This window comes from Echinops telfairi, unplaced genomic scaffold, assembly GCF_000313985.2.
Source record: "Echinops telfairi isolate 266 unplaced genomic scaffold, ASM31398v2 ScPeMD7_7410;HRSCAF=8448, whole genome shotgun sequence".
Lineage (NCBI taxonomy): Eukaryota > Metazoa > Chordata > Mammalia > Afrosoricida > Tenrecidae > Echinops > Echinops telfairi.
The window spans coordinates 20,892,013-20,915,843 of NW_022111310.1; the positions used below are offsets into that span (position 1 = coordinate 20,892,013).

A 23,831-nucleotide genomic window follows, 5' to 3' on the forward strand; every position below is an offset into this window, starting at 1 on the left:
TATCTTATTTACCCAGCTTAACACAGGGTAGGTCATACTTTCATCATGAAAGGGTAAATTAAACACCAATAGGCATCTTGCTGACTCTGGATGGAGGTCAACCAAGGCCACCAGAGAGTGTTGGACGAATCCAGACAAGGTGGGATGCAGAGAAGATAAAGTCACAATCTGTGCACAATCTCTGCTCACGTCTGTGACTAACCTCTGAACTAACCACACATGCGCGCCTGCTAACATGAGATTCGAACTGCTGCTCACCATAGGCTTTTATTGATTTTTAGTTGAAGTTTTAACTTAATTGCCTGAGAAAGTAAAAACATCAACATTCTTCAAAAAGACTTAAGCGAATGTAAGTCTTCTTATAAAACATTCAAAACATGAATAGCTCATTTCATAATCACTGATCATAGCGTGGAAGAGAACTATTTGATACATTCTCAAGAAAGCCACTAGTGGGAAAGGCCGACCCTAAGATGGCCTGGAGCCATCAGAGGATGATTTCCATTCAGCTCTTATATCTGACTCGCTTAGGTAAAGGAAACAATGTTCATATGAAAAAGGAACTACACGGATTTTTTTTTAAATACTGAAGTGAAGTCACTAGATAAGCTTAATAGAATAGTTGTGGTGTTGACACCGAGAATAATAATTGGCTTTTAAGATAAATTCATAGAAAGTACCCTAAAAGTTCTAGGAATTCATAGAGAGCTGAAGAAGAGACTTGAGAAAACTGGAAATGACTGAGTAGCAGCTAAGGGGCCTAGGACACAATATTTGAAGGTCTGAAAATTGATACATAGTCAGAAAGGGGGATCAGTCAAGTAGGGTGTTGGATAAAATCTAATAAATTCATGAAGTTCAGTGAATATCAAAAAAATATATGTAAAAAAAACAAAAAATATGGGCATGTATGTCATAGCTTAAACATATAGACATATTATTGCTCTAGCCATTACAATAAGACAAGAAAGAAAAATAAAATGCAGAAAAGAAATAAAACGATCTACAGTTGCAGATGGCATGATTGTTTATGAAGAGAATCCTAAGGCATATAAAAATCAACCATTAGAACTAATAAGTGATAATAACTAGTAATAACATAAGGCAAGGAAACATATACAAATTAATTGTGCTTTATGTACTGGCCACAAACAATTAAAAATGAAATGTCAAACTCAGATCCATTTACAATAATGCAAAAAATCCTACAATTATAATAAATTTAACAAAAGAAATGTAAGACCTCATCAATTTAAACAACAGAACACTAGCAAGAGAAATTTATGAAGATATAAATAAATTGAGAGATGTATCCTGTTTTTGGATCGAAAGACTTAATATTGGTAAGAAGTAATTTCTTCTCAATTTTTTACTATTCTTTATCTTAGCCAAAAAGCCAAGAAGTGATTTTTCTCATTTTTAAATCAGATTTGAAGCAATTCTAATGATAGCCCCAGCCAAAAATAAATCTAAATTGGCAGAATAATTCAGATATTTATACGGAGCTGAAAATAAACTTGAGTAGTTAAAGTGAGATTAAAATACAGGAGGGTGGAGGGAAGGTGAGGGAGAAATGGGGAACAGATTACAAGGATCTACATATAACCTCCTCCTTGGGGGACAGACAGCAGAGAAGTAGGTGAAGGGAGATGTCAGATGATGTAAGATATGACAAAATAATAATAATTTATAAATTATCAAGGGTTCATGTGGGAAGGGGGAGCGAGAAGGGAGGGGAAAAATGAGGAGGTGATACCAAGAGCTCAAGTAGAAAGCAAATGTTTTGAGAATGATGAGGGAAACAAATGTACAAAAGTGCTTGACACAATAGATGTATGTATGGATTGTGATAAGAGTTGTATGAGCCTCCAATAAAATGATTTTTTTTAAAGTGAGATTAAAATAGAACAGGATCGGAAGACCAACACTACTAACAGTTTTTTTTAAGATTTAAACAACGTAGGAATCAAGATGATGTGATATTGGCTAAAGATCCGTGAGATAGGATAGAGAGCTCAGGAGTATACACAATTAATGTTTTTTAAGTTGCCAGGATAGAATATTTTCAACAAATAGTGCTGGAGAGGAGATCTGGATGTATTTCTCCAAAAATAAAAAAGGACATCTTGACCCTTAGCACATAATACATTGTCAAAGTTCAGATCATGCACCTAAATATAAAAACTGAAACTAGAAATATTGTAGGAGAAGACACAGATAGATTAAATAGCAGCTAAATTGGTGTTTATGAAAGTGGAACAAATTTGCTTAAAAGGCCCCACAAAGAAGAGGAAAGCGCGTATCATGGAAAGGAACAAAAATATGTGCAATGTATCAGAGAAAGGACGTGTGTCCATGATGTGTGCGTGATACAGAGAAACACAACACCATTTAAAAACAAAAGACTTTTCCAAAGACTTCACAAAGAGAAACATATGACTGGTGTGGAGTACAACAAAAGATCCCCAACCTCATTGGTCATTGTGGAAATACAAGTAAACCCCAGTAAGCTACCACGACCCAGCCACTGGAAGGGCTAACTTACAAATATATACACACTGGCCTTGCCAATTTTGACAAGGGTTGGAGCAAAGTCAACTCTCCTTATGCTGTTGATAATTTAAAATCATACATCTACTCTGAAAACACTGACAGTTTCCCAAAGCTAAATCTACAATAACCATAGGACCCAGAGGTATTATTCCTGGCTGATTTCCCCAGACAAATGAAACCACTTGTTTTTATAAAAAACTTGCACATGAATGCTCATTTAATCTTTAGTGACACTGGCCCAAAGAACCAACCTGGTAGGTCTTAACAAGTGAACAGATCAACAAAAGAGAGTGTGTCTAAAACATGAGACACTGATGAGTATTACAAGGAAACAACTAAGAGGAGCTACAATCTACATCAACTCAAATCACATTGCAGAAGGAAAGATGTCAGACTAAAAGTTGCACAAACTGAACTATACCATTCATATGGAATTCTAGAACAAGCAAAAATCAAATAATAGTGACAAAAAGAACATTTTGGTTGCCTGACGCTGGACAGAAAGGGAAAGATATACTTCTTATAAAAGGAATCAAGGATTCTTTTGAGGATGACAGAAATACTTGATGGTGTTTACATCTTCTAAAACTCATAGAGTTGTATACTTGATATTTATGTAGGTTATGGTATATACACTATACCAAATTAAAGTTGATTTAAAAGTTACAAATATATAAAGGTTGGAAATATTAAAAATATAAAGCTTGGAAAGGAATTATGGCAACATTTAAATGTTGGTAACACATGATGGAGTTACATGAAACTTTTCTTATTTTCACTGTTGGGAATTTTACAAACTTTCTGCAATGAACACATATCATTTTTAAATGAAAACAACAATAACAAAAAAGAGTCTATGGCATTTATCCGATAAAGGCCAGCATTCTATTTCTGGCTAACTGAGTGACTAAGATAAGCATTTTCGACTGAGACAACTTGTTACCAATGTCAAAAACTTCAGGGTAGACCAGAATCCCAGAGGGCTCAGCCCCCTCACTTCACCTCCACATTTTAGTCATGAAATTGGAACAGAGACAATTCAATAATTTATCAGAAATTGTGTTTTTAGCAGAATAAGACTTTCTGCAGTTCTCTCGAGAACTGAGGCTTTCACTGATAAACTGTTAGCTCTGAATGGTTTCATATGTCTTCCAAATCCATCATATATATGTATGTAATGTGTGTGTGTGTGTGTGCATGTGCTGGCAAAGAATTCTGAAAGTACCATGGACTGCTAAAAGGACAAACATATCTATGTTGAGAGAAGTATGGCCAGAATGCTCTGAAGAGACAAGGTTGGCGGTACTTCATCTGACATATGTCGGACATGTTGTCAGGAGCGACCAGTCTCTGGAGAAGGGCATCAGGCTTGGTAAGGTGGAAGGCAGCAAAGGAGAGGAAGGAGTGGTTTCAGCAGTGGGTGGGCCCAAGCATCAGAACAATTGTGAGTGCGGCTCCCTTTGTGCATGAGGTTGTTATGGATCAGAACCGACGACGGCGCCGAAGCACCACCACAATTCAGTACTTTACTGTAAGCTGGAGAAAGACTCCATGGTAGAACTTCTCTCTTGAATCATTCCAGAATTTCTGCTCCCCAAGTTTGTGAACAACAGCAACGGGTTTGTAATTTTTAGCAGGGATGTTTTGGGGGTACTTTCCTATGCCGAAACTATGGCTATAACAGTGAGATGAGTCCTTTAACCTCTTTAACTCTACAGCTCAGGTCTCACAAGTAGAGTAATATTCTATTCCATCATGTTGTGCTGAAGTTTAAATGAGACAATATATGTAAAAAACACTTTGTGAACTTTAGAACACTCCACAAATACTGGTCATTTAAATTTTATTTACTCCTTTATTTTTTGACTGAACACACTTGTTGAAGAGCTCCTGTCTATCAAGCTCCATGCAGTAGGCTGAGGGCATTCTTATGAAGAACATACAGGCTCCTCCAGCAAAGAAGGGAATTGCTTATAGGTGAAGCAGTCGCCTATCAAACCAGATGATGGAAATCATGTGTGAGGAGTGCCATTGCAGAGGTGAGCCCTAGAGCAGTGGGAACAAATGTCAGGGGGTCTTGCTCCTACCCTCTTGGGTGTGGTCGAGAGAGTGGTCCAGGTGAGAGCTTAGTGTGCATGGTGGTGTGAGGTGGTACCAGAATGGAGCGAAGACAACTGCATGAGAACAAGAAGGCAGTTGGCTCAGTTCAGTAAAGAGGAAGTTGAACCTAGAAAAGGATAGTCACGTGCTGTGCAGGCGGGATCCCACGTGACCTCTGGGTGTCCTGCTGAAAAGAAGCATTTTGGTGGCACGATCCCACGAACCATTCTGACCACTTGAGATGAAAATGGAACCAGACAGTACAGGATTAAAAACAGCAGATTCAAACAACTGTCACCTTGAATCATCTTTGTCATTTTGCAGTAAATAAAACAGGAGATGAGGCTAAGGCCCAAGGTTTCGACTGGACTGTCCCATGGTGCACAACACACGAAGAGAATGGCGCCTCTGGGAAGCAACTTGGAAGCTTGCTGCCAAAACATGTGTGAAGGGCCTCTTCCTCAGTCAGGCGTATGTAGGGGTGGGTCTGCCGCCCGTGGTCTAATGGTTGTCCCATGGCGCGGTTCTTGGGTGGTCCTGAGTACGATGGTTCTTTGTGTTTGAAATGTCCTTTTGCCTTCATTTCATTTATTTTGGGATGGCTGCTGTTGAGGAGAGGGAACCATTCCTTCTGAGCCATCACTTGCCTCCTCCCTTTCTGACTGGTTCCATCTTCGTTAGCATAAACTCTTACCTAATCTTTTGAGCTCCTTTAGTCCAGTGGTTCTCAACCTGTGGGTCGCCACTCCTTTGGGGGTTGAATGACCGTTTCACAGGGGTTGCCTAAGACCAGCAGAAAACATATTTCCGATGGTCTTAGGAGCCGAGACACCGCTCCTCTATCCATCTCCAGGAGGTCTGCCCACATGCAGATACACCCACCTACGAGGACCCGGCACGAAGACTGTTGCCCATGCTACACCAGGCTTCAAGACAAAATGTCACTTATTTGTCATTAGAAATAAAGCAACTTTGGAAACACAGGGAATCCAGGACAGATGACTCCTTTAGGACCAGTGGTGAGAGGGGCGAGGCCTGGAGGGTGAAGGGAATGTGGAGTAGAAGGGGGGGGAACCAATGACAAGAATCTAAGTTTAGATTACTCCCTGGGGGATGGACAGCAGAGAAGAGGGTGGAAGGAGACGTCAGACAGTGTAACTTATGACAAAACTATAATAACTTATGAATTATGAAGGGTTCATGAGGGAGGGGGGAGCGGGGAGGGAGGGGGAAAATGAGCAACTGATATTAAGGGCTAAAGTAGAAGGCAAATGTTTTGAGAATGATGAGGGCAACAAATGTACATATGTGCTTGACAAAATGGATGTATGTATGGACTGTATAAGAATTGTACGAGCCCCCAATAAAATAATTTAAAAAAAAGAAATATGTCACAATGTATAATGATATATTGTTTTGGGATTCATCACGATGCTTTAATTATGTTCAATTTGTAACAATGAAAGTACATCCTGCATATCAGATATTTACATGATGATTCATAACAGTAGCAAAATTACAGTTATGGAGTAGCAACAAAGATAATTTTATGGTTGGGGGTCATCACCACTTGAGGAACTATATTTAAGGGTCGCAGCATTAGGAAGGCTGAGAACCACTGCCCTAGTCACTCTGAAACTTTAATCCAACATAGTTATTTCTTCAAAGAGCAGAATGTCCATGGCAGACTTTTTTTAAATAGTTAAGCTAAAATATTGTTTGGTTGTAAGAAAATATGAGGGGTTATCTCAGGGCAATCATTCAAAGGTTCATGATGCTTCTTCCATGACTCTTGAAAGCCTGGAGTCCATGAGAATTTGAATGATTCCACATTCCCTTTATCCCTCACCTTTGAACAAGATTCTTCTCTGGGATCTCTGATCCACATACTCAGTACTGGTAACCAGTCACCATTCAGCATCTGGTCGCACAGCACAGAAAGCACTTGCTGATGAGCATGACCATTCTTAAGCGCGTATCTGTGTGTATGTGCATGTGTATGTAGGCGGGCCCTCCTACCAGTAAGGAAAAAAGAAAGAAAGAAAAAGAACTTTCTTCTTTATCATTTAATTAGGTCTATTCAATAGCTCCATAATGAAAACAGAATGCCAAGTAACAGATGTGTAAGGCTACGTGTCTAGAAACCAACAGTAAAAGAGTGGATACAGAATCACCCCTTGAATCATATATCCAGGGCTCTGCCCCTCTACCTCTTCTGGATCAGGGGTTCTCAAACTATGGCCTGCGGGTCACATGCGGCCTGCCGAGGACATTTATCTGACCTGCCGGGTTTTTTTGCCCCGTTTGCTTTTTAATTCAAAATAAGATATGTGCGGTGTGCATAGGAATTTGTTCATAGTTTTTGAAACTATAGTCCGGCCCTCCAGCGGGTCTGAGGGACAGTGAACTGGCCCCTGTTTAAAAAGTTTGAGGACTCCTGTTCTGGATAATAGGAGAGCTCTTAAGAGTGACGAATATAGGTAAGCAAGGGAGAGATTTCCAGAGCAACTGAGGCCCTAGCAAGGTGAGAAATCAAAAAAGGGGGCCCCTATTTAGGACGGAGTACCTCAGTTTCCCCTTAGCTGAGAAAGCTTCGCCATTCCCGGTCAACGACATAGGAAAGACTATGCTCAGATGCCAAATCTAATTAGCTCAGATCCAGATGAAAGAGGTTAAATCTACATTGCTGTTTGCATTCCCCCTTTTCTCACTTGAGTAAGTTGAAGGTTTTAAACAGCGCTGAGAGGGGAAACCAAAGTACAGATGAAAAAGCTAAAGTCGAGGGCGGAGGCAACAACAAACAAAGCATCCCTAATACTTGCAGCTGTGCCATTAAAGTTAGTTTAGTTATAAGAGTCAGAGGGGAAGGGCTTCCCAGGGGAGGGGCAAATAGATGCGCCAGTACCATCTGGAATAGTAGACCGCACCTTTCTCTTCTCTGCAGCCCTTGGGGATAGCTGGTTAATTTTCTCAAGCAGAAAGAGTCCACCATGCCTGACGAAGGCCGTGTCTGCCTTTCCCAGAGCTACAACGCCTTTCTCCACTTTCCCTCATTCCCATGCCAGAGGGAAATCGTGGAATTTCAAAGCAGACACTAACTTCTTAACTTCAGACAAGGCAGTCTCCAAGGGAATTTTGCATCTCTCTGGCTGAAAGAACTTGTCCAATGCTTTCTGTACCTTCTGGGAACAAGGCAAAATTTAGCTGGAACCCTTTTAAAGAAAATCCTGCTATGGAATAAAGTATGACTCCTCTCTATCCCATTGTAAGAGCCAGAAGACCAGGCAGTTTTCGCCTTAATCAAAAGGATTCACTGATAGTGTATAGAGAAAGATTAGTAAATCAGGGCTTAGGATTCCTGATTGCATCAACATTTCATGGAGTTTCAGCTCAGTCATTTAACTTCCTGGTTTTCTAGTAAGAGAAACAAATACTTCTCTCCCCTCCACAAAGCATTCAAGCCACGGAGTTGATACTCACTCACAGACCCTGTAGAACAGAGGAGCACTGCCCTTTGTGTTTCTGAGGCTGTAACTCTTTCTCCAGAGACGTGGCTGGTGGTTTCGAACTGCTGCCCTTGCAGTTAGCAGCACAAAGTGTGACCAAGCTACTATTAAGTTCAAATGTGAGAACTTTCTATAGCCCAGTGAGAATTCACAATACTCCATCCTAAATCCGACACTGAAAATCCTACTCATTTCCAATCATCCACTTAACCCATGACAAAACATGGGAGTTATCCTAACCTCTTTCTTTCTCTCCCAGAGAAGAGCTCATCCACAAGCCAGCGCTACCATCTCTAATATGAAACACACCCCACTTCTGATCCCTGCTCATCACTCCCACAGCTACCAACGTGTCTTAAGCAACCATCTTCTTGCCCGGCTATCAAAAAGTATAGCGTCTGGGGTCTTAAAGGCTTGAAGGTAATCAAGCGGCCATCAAGCTCAGAAGCAACAAAGCCCACATGGAAGAAGCACACCAGCCTATGCAATCACGAGGTGTCGAAGGGATCAGGTGTAAGGCATCATCAGAACAAAAAATCTTACCATAGTGAATGATGGGGGGAGTGCGGAGTGGAGACCCAAAGCCCATTAGTAGGCCACTGGAGATCCCCTTGCAGAGGGGTCTCAGGGAGGAGATGAGTCAGTCAGGGTGCGATGTAACAATGAGAAATACAACTTTCCTCTAGTTTCTAAATGTTTCCTCCCCGCTCCCACTACCATGACGCGAATTCTATCTTGCAAGACTGGCTAGACCAGAGGAGGTACACTGGTACAGATAGGAACTGAAAATACAGGGAATCCAGGACGGATGAGCCCTATAGGACCAGTGGTGTGAGGGGCAAAACAGGGAGGGTAAAGGGAGAATGGGTAGGAAAGAGGGAACCGATTACATGGAACTGTGTGTGACCTCCTCCCTGGGGGACAGACAACCGAAAAGTGGATGAAGGGAGACGTCGGACAGGGCAAGATATGACAAAATACCCATTTAAAAACTATCAAGGGCACATGCGGGAGGGGGGAGCGGGGAGGGAGGGGAAAATGAGGACCTAATGTCGGGGGTTTGAGTGGAGAGAAAATGTTTTGAGAAACGATGTACAAATGCGCTTTACACAATTGATGTGTGTATAGATTGGGATAACAGTTGTATGAGCCCCTAATAAAATGTTAAAAAAAAAAAAAACAACCATCTTCTTTCTCTTTGACTAGGACATGAGGATTCTGCCCCATCCCTGCTTCTCTTTTATGTTACCAAAGCCTGTTTCTCCAGCTACAGCTAGAGAGGGCACATACATGTAAGTCAAATGGTCATTGCCCTGTTCATCAATCTCTAATGGCTGCTTTGAACAACATTCTTTGAAAAACATTCCCAAGCTGTCCCTACCACTATATCTTAGTCATGTAACTCTGGGCTAATCTCTAATCCTATTTCTTTCTACTCTCTGTCTCACTTATAGCATTCCACTTACTTCGGTGATGTTGCAGGGCATCAAATAAAATAACTTCGTTCATAGTTGAGGGTAAAGTGAATGCTCTTACTCCTGCCTGAAATCTTCTTTCCTACTTCATGAAGATGATTTCTAAAATGTCACCTCCTTTTGAAAGTCTCCTCCCTTCCCAAACTCGTGGGACTATCCACTCCCCCAGCCTTTCATTCTCTGTGCCTCTGCCTTGCTCCGGTTTTCTTTGTAGCATTGACTGCCACTAAAGATGATGTTATGGCATTGTTTATTGCCTCGATCTTCTCTTAGAACAGAACCTTCACGAGATTAGGACCACTGAACCACTGATCTAGTCAAGTGTCCGGCACCTTGTACGTGTTTGATAAATAATTGTTGGATGAATGGTGCGATAATATATGCAAAAACATGTGGATAAGTTCTAAGTTGCAGAGCTGAGAGAGAAAATGGCAAATGTTAAGCTTTGCCTGCCCACACAGAGAGAAGAGGATTTACATACAGGTTTGTGCATTTCTTGCAAACACATAAACTTTTCAAGAACTCGCATCTTTTGAGAAGTGTGGAACTCTCGGGGGAAATGAGAGAAACGAATTTCATTTTACTAAGTATGGTATGTTATTTTCCAAATTGCTCAGGGTTTCGCAGGGAATGGCTTTAGTTGAGAGCACAAGGTTTGGAAGAAAGAGGCCCTGAAGGGAAGCCCTACCTGTGGCCCTGATCAGCTTCCCCACTAGGCCCTGATGGGAAGGGAGACTAGAGAGTGGCCTCCAGAGACCCTGACCCCTCTCCCTAGGACTCCCTTCATTTCATTCCTCCCATCGCTGATTCCGGAGTTATGCATGTCCTAGTCATCAATAATGTCTTCCAGAAACAGTCGCCTGAACTAAACAAGGGGATACTGAATCACTTACAATCAAGAAAGGTACAAGAGGGCTGTATTTTTTTCATCGTATCTATTCACTCTCTACACAGCTAAAAATCTAAGAAGCTGGGTGTGTTAGTCTGGGTAGCTTAGAGAAACAAATCCATAGAAACTCATATGTGTATAAGAGAGAGTTTTATACAAAGGATAATTGTACATTAAGAAAGCATCCCAACCTATTCCAGTCCAAGCCCAAAAGTCCAATATTAGCCCATATGTCCGATATCAATCTATAAAGTCCTCTTCAGATTCATGAAACATACAATGATGCTGAATGCAGGATGATCACAGGCCAGTGGGTAGAAAATCTTGTGGATCCATTGGCATTGTAAGCATCTCAGCATTGGCAGGAGTCTCCACGTAGCTTCTCCAGTTCCCAGGGTAAGGGGTCTATCAGCATAGTGCCATGTGTCTTGTCAGTGAAGGCTCTCCAAAGGAGTAAGCAGAGAGAGAGTCTGTCTCCTGCCTCCAAAGAAGAAATCCAGGAGTTCCCAGAATTCTCAGGAGAAGGCCAAGTCCACCCAGAGGCCTCAATGACTATGACTTGATTGACAGACAAGACGACTCCACCCCCTCACTCTTAATCCTCTCAAGTTCCCAATTGACACCAGATTATGCAACTCCACACTGGGTTATATGAAGAAGAAGAAAGCAGCATCAGGATGGGAGAGCAGCTTACTAACCCACAACACCCAGATGATACAACCTCGACTGCAGAAAGAACCCTCGAATGGCTTCCTGAGGGAAACCAATACTTGCATTACTCAGGGTAAAGAAAACAAAACTCCGCACAACTGGGCCAATTAATAACATTGTGATAAAGAGAGAAAAGATCTAAGGATTTAATTTTACCTGGACCCATAATCAACATTCATGGAAGCAGTAATCAAGAAATCAAAAAACTTAGTGTATTGAGCAAATCTCCTACGAAAGGCCATGTGAGAGCCTTACAGAGCAAAGATGCCACCTTGCGGATTGTCACGAAAACCACTTTCAATCACTTCACACGCTCGTGAAAACGAGGCAGGAAACAAGGAAGCTAGAGTAGCATACTGAACGTCCATGGGCGGGAAGGGGGAAAGAACGTACCATGGACTGCCAGAAGAACACACAAATCTGCTTGCAGGAAGTACAATCAGAATTCTTAGACGTAAGGATGGTGATAGGCCATCTCATGTACTTTGACTGTAGGGACCCAGACCCTGGAGAAAGACATCATACTTGGAAAAGTAGAAGGTCAGCAAAAAGAGGAAGAGCCTCAATGAGATGGATTGAAATATCGGCTGTGACATTGGGCTCAAACATAACCACCATTGTCAAGATCACACCGGACCCAGGCAGTGTTTCGCTCTGATGTACATAGGATCACTGAGTCAGAACCAATTTGATGGCATCCAACAGCAAAGATCCTTACATTATCAGAGAGAACATATTCATGGGGTTACATCTGAGTTCAGCTTCTGTCTTGCTGTTTGATTTTGAACAAATTACTTAGCCTCTATGATTCTGTGTTTGTTTTACAATATGAAAAATGCACACACAAATTCTTGCCTTGCTATCTCCTCTCTGAGTAAAGTGTTTGAAAGAGACTGACATGAACTGGGGATCACACAGTGACTGGTGCCTCAGCCCGAGTTTTAAGGAAAGTGACTGGGATTGACTAAGATTTTCTGTGTGTGGCATTTGAAAGAAGGAATGGATAAAATGGCACTGGAACTTGGAAAATATAAATTTATTACAACTCCAAAGCTATTACTGCACACTGAAGGAAATGATAGCTATTCAGAGATTTTATAATTGTGTAAATCTGAACAATTGCAGAATAGCATGGCTTCTATTGGTTACAGAACAGAGATGAAAAACTCAGAAATAGAATAAGACTCTTAGGAAAATTTTACCATCATGTCTCAGTTGTGTGAATGACTAAAACTTTTCACACACATTCTGAGAAATTCCTCCACAATGCATTAGCATGTAATGGTGAAAAGCGTCTGATCAGTGGATGTTAAATGCCCAGTGTCCAGAATCCAACCAGTTCTTGAACCCGATCAAGGACTCAGCACGAAAGCAAGTCTAAGCATTTCTCCAGACCGACTTCAAAGGACGTATCTGGACATATCCATTGATCTGGACAACCATATCCTGGATTAAGGGAAACATACAGACATTTCCAAGACAGTTGATGCAGCGTCTGTGCTGGCATTGATACACGTGGGCCCAAGGTATAACCATGCCCTCCCCTTACTTTGAATGGGTGGTATACAGATGCTGATTACAAAACAGAGTCCTGACCTATTTTGATAAGGACTAAAACTCCTATTGAAAAATGGAAGCCTGTCTCACTGCAAGAGAGCCATTTTCTAAGTTCCCATATGAATATAAGGAGTCGTTGACAGATGCCACCTCCTTTTTAAAAAATTCCTGCAATGAGAATGATCAGCGGTGTTATTAGGTGCCATTGAGCAGGTTCTGACCCACAGCGGCCCTACATCAACAGAAGGAGATATGGCCCAGTCCTATGCCGTCCTTACAATTGGTCCCATTCATGAGCCCATCGATGCAAACACTGTGTCCATTCATCTCATTGAGGATGTTCTTTTTTTTACCCAAACATGATGTCCTTCTCCAGGAACGGGGCTCTCCTCATCCTTGATTCTTCCAGCCGTCTGGGGTACTTTTCTTTCAAGATAGATCGGTTTGTACATGGAACTTTCAGTATTCTGTTCCAGCACCACAATTCAAATGCAACAATTCCTGTTCAGTCTTCTTTATTCCATGTTCAACTTTTCACCTGCATATGAGGCCATTGAAAATGCCATGGTTTGGGTCTAACACACCTTAGACCTCAAAGTAACATCCTTGCTTTTCAAGACTCTAAAGATGTCTTGTGCTTTCAATATTCTACAGAGTCTTGGGCAGCAGATTTACTTAATGCAACACATTTATGGATCACAACTTCTGCTCAGATGAGCACTGATTGTGGACCCAAACAAGACCAAATCCTTGACAACTTCAACCTTTTTCCTCTTTCATGACGTTTCCTATTGTTTCAGTTGTAAGGATTTTGTTCTTCTTTACATTGAGCCAAAACCTACATTGGAAGTTGCAATCCTTGATCTTTATCAGCAAGTGCTTCAAGTCCTCCCCACTTTCAGCAAGCAAGGTTGTATCATCTGCATATCACAGGTAGTTAATAAGCTGTGATCCAAACCTGATGCCACATTCTTCTTCATATCATTCAGCTTCTCAGTACACAGACTGAATAAGAATGGTGAGAGGATACAACCCTGATGCACGTCTTTCCTGATTTTAAACAATACGGTATTCCCTTGCTCTGTTCACTAAACTGCCCCTTGATCCATGTACAAATTCTGTATGAGTGCAGTGAAATGTTCTAGAATTTACATTCTTCTCAAGTTTATCCACAGTTCGCTATGATCCACAAAGTCCAATGCCTTGGAATAGTCAATAATACACAAATAACCACCTTTCTGGTATTCCCTGCCTTGAGCCTTGGCAGGGATATCAGCAATGATATCCCCTGGTCCACTTCCTCTTCTGAATCAGGCCTGAACTGGCAGCTCCTTGTAAATGTACTGCTGCAAGCATGGTTGATGATCTTCAGCAAAATTGTACTTATGCTAGGGGATTAGCAGGCAAGAAAAGGAGTCACCATATTGTCAGAGACAGTTGACTCTGATCCACAGGAGGAGATTGGACTCCTGTTACCCATTGGGACAAGGACCCAGGTGGTCCATTGAGTGTGGCTGGTAAAGGCAAGGGCAGTAGCTACAGCCTGAGAAGCATGTGACAACTAAGAACTCTGAATGAGGCTCTTGGTCATCTACCAACTAAGTCACCTAGCAAGCACAGCCACCACCCAATGGAAAGCTAACGAGTAAAAGAAGAGTGTAGTCATGGTTCCCATCAGAAGCTGGAGGTTATCCCAGTAACCTCTCTTTTATATGTTTCCCCAGCAAAAGAGATCAATCAAAATCCTGTTTTATTTTCCCATATATGATACATTGATTATATGACACAAGTAATTCTAGGTGGTGTAAAAATACGACTTCAGTGGACATGTTACTGCACTGGCCAGACCAGCCTTCAGGATCAAGCATTCATTCCTTCACTGCTGATAGTGTTGAGTAAGTCCCCCACAGGAAATTCACCTTTGATGAACAGAGCTGCACCCTTAAGATTTTTTCTGCCTTCAAGGGCTCAATCCACACATCCAAAGAATGGTGCACGCAGAGGTACAACGTTCCAGCCCTCTTGCCATGAATTGGGACTACTCCAAAGTGCCGTCACAGTCCCAGAGCTCCCTGTGGGGCAGGCTGCAACCCCATTACAATAATTCCGCTGGTCAACTGCTCTCTTTGTCCAATTTGCTTCCTTCGTTCTCTTTAGTTGACTCTCAGAATTTTCCCTAGGAAATCTCCTGTGCAGAAATGCCTCTCTCAGTCTGTTTTCTGGAAGGCTTTCTCTAGGAGGTAATTTAGGAATTGGGACTAAAGACCCAGGGGGGCGGTAGGTGCCAGGTTGAGGGAAGGTATTTAGTCAGAGAGAACATTATAAGCTGCAGCATTTACTGAAGCAAGAAACTGTAGCTCACTGCCACAGAAATAACTAGCCAAGCAAGGCAAGGTGAGAGAAGAGCCTGAGATGTGAACATGGTCAAAATAGTGGTCAAGGTGGGGTTTGCTCCTGTTGGCAATACAAAGTCACCAGGTGCTTATGGCTCTCCTCTACCTCTGATTTGTTCAGCACCAACTTCAAGAATCCAGAAGGCTAGCCTGGCCATAGTTTAGCAATTGGCTCTGGAGTCTCTAGGTGATGAAAGTGGTTAACATGCTTGCTGTTGGCCAACTTTGGGCAGTTGAGGTCCACTAAGAGGTACCTTGGAAGGCCTACAATCTACTTGTGAACCGCAAGCCATTGAGAATCCAGTGGAGCACAGTTCGACCCTGATGCACAGAAGGTTGCCATGAGTCCGAGTCAACAGCAACTGTGTTTTGTTGTCTTGTTTTGATTGAGGAAAAGGCACACAGAGGCTCCAGTGGAGCTTCCCTTTTCATTTTTAGTGGCTCCCAAAGTTGCTTAACTCGACAGTACACAGGAAACATGCCCCAAATTCCCAGAGCCTGCTGAGAAAGCTTTCCGATCTCAACAACTTTTCAGCTGACTGTGATGGCTCAGAAGAAAACTCCAGACCAGCCTGCAATCAGTGCCCACCAAGGTCTGGTCTTCAATGACAGAGATAGCCCAGGATGGACATGCATTTCCCAGTGCAGTAGGTCCTGCACTGTACTGTGCATCAGAGTTACCTGGAGGACTCCAGAGGACACACTGCTGGGCCCCGCACCTAAGTAGCAGGGTCCAGTAAGTAGAATTCTCATGGGAAGCTGGTACTCCTGAGTCAGGGACCATCCATTGGTAATCACTGTTGTGGCACAATGAGCTTTCAGAGGCAGGCTCTGGGCATCACTCCAAGCTCCAGCAACTCATAGACGGGGTGTGTGTGTGTGTGTGTGTGTGTGTGTGTGTGTGTGTGTGTGAGTGATGATGGCAATATGTGTTGTAGTCATATCTTGAGCTTTGGAATTTAATGTGGGCCAAATTCAGACTCTGCTACAGACCAAGTACATGATTTTTTTTCAGTGGACCTCGCCTCATGAGCCTCAGGTTCTCTCAAATGTCAAATGGATGTAGTACTAAGATCTGACCTACAGGGACACTGTGAAAATTTAATTACAGAACATATGGGGCAAAAATAGCAGTGTGGTGGCTGCCACAGAGTGAGCTCTTGTTAATGAGAATAGATGATGCTGGTGTTTTATAGATGAAAAGTGCTAGCTGCATTCTACTGGCTTCTCACCATTCTTTTTCAATTCAAATATTCACCTTGGGGCTCAGAAAACACTGGGAAGCAAGCAAAAACCAGATATCCCCTCTGTAATTGGGGCTCCTCTCCCCAACCCACTTCCCTTCAGCCTCCTTCTGTAAGGTCACCTTGTTTAAATTTGGGCTTGGGCTTCCTTGGGAATCCATTTCACATGATCTTACCCACAGGGCCTCAGGTCAGCTCTGTGCCATAGGAGGGAATCACACTCTTCTTCCCCTCTGTATCTGTGTAACAGTCGTGTATTGCAGGCTAATGTAATGTAACCACAGCAGTTAGCACAGGGCCTGGTGCATAATATATGTACAAATAACAACTGCTGCACTACATCGAATTTAAAGCAGAGGAGGCTGGGATTTCAGGCCTCTGTCTGCCACGGAGTCACCTCCTTCTCCATGCCTCCCTTTCTCACCTATAAAAAATACAAATATTTCTCAGCTCCCCCGCCCCCCAGCTTAGCATTACAGTTATGATGTAGTGGACAGAGATCAGAACTGGAAGACAGGGCACCAGGGTTGAGCGATTCGATGCCATTAACTCACCATGATGCTGCTTCCTCTCTCTGCACCTTGGCTTTTCCATCTGCATCGCAGAACGATTTCTGAGTGTCCGCTCCCTACCCTGCTGCTCAGATTGTCCACAAGGACATTGAGCAGTTTGGGGAATGGTATGAGAAATGGGTGAGGGTTCTATCATGAAGCAGCCACATCTGACTGGAGGCCTTTGGGATCTTGCTGGTGGAAAGCTCCCATAACAACTAACAGCAACAATGATCATTAATATTGCATGTAATCATTAAGATAAGCTGCATCACATTACTCTCAGCTCAGATCCTATCGTTCAGCTGAGAGCCTGCTGATGCTTTAATGGGACAAAAGCAGGCAGGAAAGGAGGACTATTGGAATCATCTTCTTGAATCTTCCCAACGTGCACCTTCAAAACCCTGACAGGGAAGAAGTGCATGCCAGTGACTCCAGTCTTGGATCTGACTTTAGAAGACATGGCTTCAATGCCAGGTTCTTTGACTTCTTAGTTGTGCAACTGTTGGCAAATGGCTCAAGCTCCCTGTGCCTCAGTCTCCACATTTGTGGATGAGCTACTCTGCTCATCCACAGGGCAGCTGCAAAGATCACCGAGAAAATGGATGTGGAAATGTGTTGTGAACTGTTTAGCTCTCGCCAAACACAAGGCATTGCCATTATGGTAATAAAAAGCAAATAGCACATGAATATTTCACAAGCATGGTCTGGGACAGATTATTTGAAAAGTATTCCCTTCTAGTGGGATTTTTATAAGTACCCAATCTCTCTCCTTATTATGAACTTTCTAGTAATCTCTCTCCAAATCTTATCTTTAAACTCCCATTGTCTCCCACGTCATTTCTTCTTAATATCTGCTCTCTCGCATAGCTGTTTATTTCCAAACTCTGGGTGGCATTAGGGGAGACCGTTATTTAGTAAAATGCCCACGTAGATATTTTATAGAAGGAGATAAACGAAATGAAGTCAGGGCACATCTATTCTAAGATATTAAAGAATATACATCTTCCTGGAAGACCGTTTGGAGCTGCTTGATTATTGGTACTTAGTCGGAAATTAGGAATAATTCATCCCTCTCGATATATGTGGGCTCCAATCTGAACACACATGGCGTTCACATGGGGAGGGAAGAAATGAAACAGGCTCAACACATTTTTCTTATTCTTTTGTTCATCTTGGGGAAAAAAAATTAAAAAGAAATCTACGAGTTTTACAAAGCCTTTTGGAGTCTCTCTTGGCTAAAAAGAAAAGCCTTTTGCCATTAACTGCTCCTGCAGAGAGAGCTCGCTAGCTGCAAGATCATGATGAGGGTAAGCATTAATTAAATCTAACTGCGAAAGAATAATTATGTACACATATCCATCAGGGCAAGTTGTCACCATCCAGTAACAAAGTTGGATACAAACTCCATCAGCAGAACTGTCAGGCGGCTGTTAAAAGGATATAAATGTGTCCCCAAAGGGCCATTTCATTTAGGGGTGGGGGGGATGAAATTGGATTGCAAAGGATTAATGAGGCGAGGGGTTTGTGTTTTCAATTGGATGTAAAATGCAAACTGAGTAAGTTGTGATATCATCATTTAACCTTAATGTTTAGCTACATTTGGATTTCTAAAACGTGATAGGGAAAATTAAACCCTTATACATCAAACCCGCATTTTATGACATAGAATGAGATGAAAGGTTAGAGGGTGTTTGTTGTTTTGTTTGTTTGTTTGTTTTCTTTAAAAGTAAAATGGCATGGGATTTTACTACAAAAATCATAAAGTCTAATTTACGCAGATGGCATATTCTTAATAATAATTAGGCAAGAAAATGAATGCACATCCCATTACGATAATCAAGGGATTTGAGAAAAGACCCTTTTTGTGTGTGGCTACCTTCAATTCTGGCAAGCAGAAGCCTATGCTGTGAGGTTTGAGTCTGTGCGGGGACTCCTACCATGGTGTTGGAAATTCAAAGAGGTGTAGTCATCATGCAGGGCAAGGGAGTTTGTACGCAGGTTCCACCCCTGACAAATGATGTGAGCCAGAGAATTTACTTCAGCACCCCTGAACATCAATCTCCTTTCCAAAAGTAAGAATTAAAGAAGGCTCGTTCCAATGATACGAGTCCCTAGGGGATGCAGCCAATTAATGTGTTTGCTGCTAAGTGAAAGGTAGATGGTTCCTTGGCTAACCAGAGGCACTGCAGAAGAAAGGCCTGGTGATCTACTTCCGTGTCAGCCATTGAAAACACTACGATACAGCACAGCATTGTCCTCAATGAGAATCGACTGGACACCAACGCAGCGCTGCCTTTGCAGAAATGCACATGAAGGAAAGCATGTAGAACCTTGCCTGGCACAGAAGAGGTGGCCGATCATCATGTTTGTTTCCTATCAGATATACATTCAAAGAGAGGAAACAGCCAAATCCAATCACAACTCCAGACTCGGGATCTGTTCTTCCTGTAATGTCATTAGGAGGGAAAGAATGGGAAATTATGGTTTGTGGCTAAGGCAGTGGGGAAGCAAGGCAGTCCCATTTCATTGCGGGCAACTACAAGAGCCAACACCAACATTATTTGCTCCAGCACCCTTAGAACAAATTGTCCTGCTGTACTTGAATGCTTTATGGATGGACCACCTGTTTCCACCTCCATACATTGAGTCCTGTGGTGGTGGGGCCACATATGGCTGCTTTCCCACTGCAGGCCCAAGGGCTCTGAGTGACATTTCACTCTTGGCTTGCATTTATGTGAAGAAGGGAATGAAAGCCAGGTAGAAGGCCCTAGATAGGGACCCTAGCTTTGACAGCAGCAGCAAGACCATGAGAATATGGGTGATGAGGTTTTCAGCAGTCACACAAGGCAGAAGTTAAGACGATTCTTATTCTGTGGCCGGCCTGGTGGTCTGCTCTTACTTACATGGCTGTGACCACGGAAGCTGATCCTCGCAAGAGCGAGGGAAATTGACCTATCATCGATCCACGCCTTCGGCATGCTGTCATCTCCAACTCTTGAATTCTTTTTTTTTAATTGTTTTATTATGGGCTCATACAGCTCTTATCACAATCCATACATACATCAATTGTGTAAAGCACATTTGTACATTCATTGCCCTCATCATTCTCAAAACATTTGCTCTCCATTTAAGCCCCTGGCATCAGTTCCTCATTCTTCCCCTTCTCTACTGCTCCCCTCTCCCTCATGAACCCTTGATAATTTATAAAAAATATGGAATGCTTCACTAATTTGCATGTCATCCTTGCACAGGGGCCATGCTAATCTTCTCTGCATCGTTCCAATTTTAGTATATGTGCTGCCTATTGGAGCACAACTCTTGAATTCTTCATGCTTTGCTCATGTTCTTGCAAGTTACTTCCAAAAGCAGAAGGACTGCTTCAAACCCTTCTCCATCTGAAATTCTACTAAGTCTGACACCAAGGTCACAACACACCACTAACGGGTTCACAGCAACCCTTCTTAGAAAACTCCCTTGGCAAGATAGCAGGGCTGACACAGTGCTAGAATGAGATCAAGTACCATAACGGGACCTGACACCACTTCCCACCTAGAGCTTGCCTAGGTACCTTTTCAGAAGCTACTGATAAAATGGCATGCTCGTTGCCTGAGAGAGAAATACGATGGAAAGAACATGCCACCGTTCTTTTCATTAGTGACCACTTTTCTGAAAATACATTCTTCCAACCGTAGCCATCCTCCCCCCACCTTTCTCACCCTGCATAGTGATTAATCACAAAACAATATGTAATTACATATTGTGAAATACTTATTTCTAGTGACAAATAAATAAAGTTTTGTCTTTAGGTATGGAGTAGCATGGGTAACAGCCTTAATATAACAACAGTAAACTGCATTGCTACATTTTGGGACAGTATGTGTAAAAAGCCAACGTCAGTGTGAAGGTTGAGATAGCTTCTTTCTCAACAGATCAGAAATTCTCAGGGGAGTCTTTGCAAGAACACAATGATGATCATCTTCCACAAGTCTACTTCTGATAACCAACACGCTGGAAAATCCTGTTTCACAAATATATGTTGTTGGAAATGGAAGAAGAAGGCACAACACAGTCTCAGACAGAACAGGATATGACTGCAAACACTTGATCCAGAATTTTGCAAGTAACATTGTAGAGAAATCAGTTCTCCATGCATCACTGTTAATAGTTCAATGAACTCCTCTTGTGCTGTCTCTGGTACATCTTTAACTATGACTGTGAATGGGCTTCTGGCAAGTGCAAATGGGGTGTCAGGTAAATTTGGAAAGTACGATTGATGAAATTTCATCTGCAAACATGTGTAAGTGTTCTTTCACAGAAATTATCATCATAATCCTTTTGTCTGGTTCAATGTCATGTTCCTCAAAGAAAGCAGATAAGATAGGCAATATGTAAATTTTATTTTCATCCAATTTTTTCCCCAAAGCTGAAGTTTCAAATGAAATGATTGGATCTTTTCACATAAATCGTGGCAAGTTGCATTTGGTCCTTGTTGTGATAAATTTAATTCATTCAAGATGGTAAAGATGTCAACCAAGTAAGCTATTTTCTGTAGTTCACTTTTATCACTGAAAAGTGCTTCAAACTTCGGTCTTGTTTTCTGATTTTAAAATGTTTTGAGTCCATTACAAAGCTCAAAAACACTTTTTAAAACTTTCCTCTCAACAACCATCTCACTCCAGTGTGAAATAGCAGAGCATTATTCAGCGCATCCAACTCATTGCACAGTTGCAAAAACAGTGGACAGTTTAAAGTGCTTACCTTTACAAAATTGACAGAACTTATGACACCTTTTATTAATTCTTGTAACTCTTGTGGCAGCGTCTTCGTTGGTAATATTGGCCGATGAATCATACAGTGAGTTCCAATGACTTTTGGTGACTCATTCAGTACCAAACATTGAAATCCAGATCGACATCCTAGCATAGCTGGAGCACTATCTGTGCAAACACCACCAACCCTTTCCCAAGAGATCTGATGCTCTTTCAGAAATGAACCAACTGTGTCAAATACTTCATGTGCAGTAATTGTTGTTTCAAGAGGTTTGCAAAAAAGAAACTTGTCTTTAAATTCATCATCATTAAAAAACAATATACCTCACGTAAACCAGTAACTGTGAACAATTTTCACCGCCCCTAGATTCATCAAGCTGGATGCTAAATATTGTAAGTGAAACAGATTTAATTTCCTGGATTACTTGATCAAGAATATCAGCAGACATGTCTTCTATTATTCTGTGGACAATGTCATTAAATACGGAAATTGCACTCAATTTTGTAACAAATTCTTTTCCGATCACACTTCGAGCAAGGTCTTTGGCCTCTGGCAACAGTAAATCCTCAGCAATGGTGTGAGGTTTCATAGCTCTGGCGATTCTGAGTGCCACCAAGTATGAAGCTTCAACGGCTGCTATGTTTTGTTTGTGGTACTTCCGCCAGTGTCAAGTCTGGCTCTCTTGATTCCATCAGCTTTGCTTTTAAAATAGTTGGTATCCTTGCCAGCAAAGCTCAGATGCTTGCTATCAAAATGACATTTTAGGTTTTTTGGTTTCATAGATTTGGCTGATAGAACTTCACAACACATAACATATTGTGGTTTCTCAATTCCTGCTGTAATTATTGAGGTAAAACCATAATGTAAAAAATCCTCACTATATTTTCTTAATGTTCTTCTCTACACCGTCCACTGTCATGGGATGGTTTGCTAATAAGAATAATATATATCAATAGTTTTAATAATACAAAAAATTGACACATGTCATAGTTCAGTCAATATAGTTCACGAGTTTCCTATGATTTACCATTCTGTTGTTTTTTTTACATACCTGTTTCAATCACAAGGGGACAGTTTTCACATAAGCCACAGCTGAATATGAAAAGACCAATTGGCATCCAGATTAAGTTCCCATGGTACAGATGTATATATATTTTTTGTAGTACTTGATGATTTTACAGTACATGATTTTACCTTTACCCAGTAATTATAATTCATGAAGTGTCATTTTACCTCCAGTACTGCTGCTTTCAACACAGTAGCTGCTTTTAACAAAGTAGCTGCTTTCAACGTAGCCGCTGCTTTCTACACGGTAGCTGCTCTCTACACATGGGTGACTGGTCTGCATAAGTACATTATGGTGCCAACCCTGTCACATACACCTGTATTTGTACAGGGTGTATGTGATGGGGTTGGTGTGATAATGTCATCACACTGGGTACTCGTATGTGGGTGTATCTGTATGTAGGTGGACCCACCTGGAGACTGGACCTGATCCCCTGGGACTTCTTTTCTGAGACAAGGGCAATCACGTTTCTAAAACTCTAAAGATCTATCGAGCCTCAATAGCGTAGCCCTTCGGGTCAGACCAAGAACCTCTAACAAATCAGAGCTGATGGCTTAGACCAGAGTTGTTTTTGTGGCTTTCAGCTCCTGGCAATCCCCATGTGTACGGTGGATAAATGCGCTCCATATGGCGGTCTTTTTTTAAAAAAAATTTTATTGGGGCCTCATACAATTCTTATCACAATCCATACATACATCCATTGTGTCAAGCACATATGTACATTTGTTGCCCTCATCGTTCTCAAAACATTTGCCTTCTACTTTGGCCTTTAATATCAGTTGCTCATTTCCCCCCTCCCTCCCCACTCACCCCTCCTTCATGAACCCTTCATACTTCATAAATTATTATAGTTTTGTCATAAGTTAAACTGTCCGACATCTCCCTCCACCCTCTTCTCTGCTGTCCATCCCCCAGGGAGGAGGCTATACTTAGATTCTTGTAATCAGTTCCCCCTTTCTACCCCACATTCCCTTCACCCTCCAGGCATTGCCCCTCTCACCACTGGTCCTGAA

General features: G+C 41.9%; 1 protein-coding gene and 1 non-coding gene across 2 annotated transcripts in view; both read right to left on the bottom strand.

The window, feature by feature from the left end:
- Positions 1-23,831, bottom strand: part of ASTN2 (astrotactin 2) — a 1,157,183-nt gene that overhangs the window by 783,283 nt on the left and 350,069 nt on the right. The window lies entirely within an intron of this gene.
- On the bottom strand, positions 20,189-20,295 carry LOC115871897. Its single transcript, XR_004047537.1, has one exon. It is a non-coding gene; the product is annotated as a U6 spliceosomal RNA (small nuclear RNA).